Source organism: Rhinopithecus bieti, unplaced genomic scaffold, assembly GCF_001698545.2.
Source record: "Rhinopithecus bieti isolate Rb0 unplaced genomic scaffold, ASM169854v2 scaffold_11777, whole genome shotgun sequence".
Lineage (NCBI taxonomy): Eukaryota > Metazoa > Chordata > Mammalia > Primates > Cercopithecidae > Rhinopithecus > Rhinopithecus bieti.
The window spans coordinates 80,536-82,600 of record NW_016806826.1 but is presented as its reverse complement, the minus strand read 5'-3'; positions in this window follow the sequence as shown (position 1 = coordinate 82,600).

Sequence of the window (2,065 nt, the reverse complement as noted above, 5' to 3'; positions counted from 1 at the left end):
AATCAGAGCTGGAGGCTTCAACACTCCACTCTCAGCATGGGAAAGACCTTCCATGCAGAAAATCAACAAAGAAACATTGGACTTAATCTGCACTATAGACCAAATGGATCTAATATTTACAGAGCATTTCATCAAAGAGCTTCAGAATACACATTCTTTTCCTCAGCACATAGATCATTCTCAAGGTCAAACCATATGTTAGGTCACAAAGCTAGTTTTAAAATGTTCAAAAAATTGAAAGAATATCAAGTATCTTTTCTGAGCACAATGGAATAAAACTAGAAATTAATAGCAAGAGGAATTTTTAAATCTATACAAACACATGGAAATTAAACAATATGTCTGTTTGACCTGAATGAACTGATTAGCCAGTGGGTTAGGGAAGAAATTAAGAAAGAAATTGAAAAATATTTTTGAAACAAATAATAATGGAAATACAACATATGAAAATCTATGGGATACTGCAAAAGCAGTACTGATATGGAAGCTTATAGCTATAAGTGCCTATATCAAAAAAAGGTAAAAACTTCAAATATACACTCTAATGATGCATCTTAAAGAACTAGAAAAGCAAGAGCAAACCAAATCCAAAATTAGTAGAAGAAAAGAAATAATAAAGATCAGAGAAGAAATAAATAAAATGGAAATATTACAAAGATCAATGAATCAAAAGTTGTTTTGTTGAAAATTAAACAAAATGACAAACCTTTAGCTAGACTAAGAAAGAAAGTGAGAAGATAAAATAAATAAACTCAGAAATGAAAAGGAGACATTACAACTGATACTGTAGAAATTCAAAGGATCTTTACTGGCTCCTGTGTGATTTGTTTTTCTCTAAACACCACCAGAGCAGGCACAAAAGAACCAGCGAGTAGGCAAGGGTAGGAGCAAAACTGCAAATTTATTTTTGGTCACCTAGCTTCAGGGGAAGAAGGTGGGTGGGGAGAGGTCTGTTGGCCTCCGGCAAAGAAGGCTGACAGAGTCCCCCGGTGGGGCTCTGGGGCGGGGTTCCTGATACAGTCCCGAAATCCCGACAGGAGTGGGGCTGGGAAGTCTGCGCATGGTGTCCGTCTGCAGCGGCTTTTCTAGGAGTGGGAGGGCAGTAGGCGGGGCACGGGCCTGTCAGGGGGGCATTCCGCAGGTGCGACCAGGTAAATCTTAGTCTCCTCGGATTGACGTCACCTGGCGCATGCCTGGTTGGTCTGCACCTTCCTGGGCGCCGGCTGCATTTTCGCCCGCGCGGGAAAAGTTGGTGAAGAAGAACCCGGAAGTGCACCATCTTGCCTCCGTTCATCCAAACACCGTGAACAACTATAGGCCAATAAATTAGATACTCTGGAAGAAATGGACAAATTCCCAGACACGTACAACCTACACAGATTGAACCAGGAAGAAGTCCAAAACCTGAATAAACCAATACCAACAAATGAGATCAAAGCCATAGCAAAAGGTCTCCCTGTAAAGAAAAGCCTGGGACCCATTGGCTTCACTGCTGAATTTACCAAACATACGAAGAAGAACTAATACTAATGCTACTCAAACGATTTCAAAAAATGCAGGAGGAAGGAGTACTTTCAAACTCATTCTACAAGGCCAATATTACCCTGATACCCAAAACACAGAAAGACACGTCAGAAAAAGAAAAAGGCCAATATCTCTGATGAATATTGATGCAAATATCTTCAACCAAATACTAGCAAACCAAATTCAATGATACATTATAAAGATCATTCATTATGACCAAGTGAGATTTATCACTGTGATGCAGACATGGTTCAAAATAATCAATGTGGTACATCATATCAACAGAATGATGAATAAAAAGCATGTGATTATTTTAATTGATGCTGGAAATCATTTAATAAAATTCAATATCTCATTCTGAAAAAAAACCGTAAAAAAACTGGGTATAGAAGGACCATACTTGAAAATAATAAAAGCTGTATATGAGAGACCTACAGCTAATATTATACTAAATGGGGAAAAAAAAAAAAAACCCGGAAATCCTTTCCTCTAAGATCTGGAACACGACAAGGATGCCCGCTGTCACCACTGTTGTTCAAAA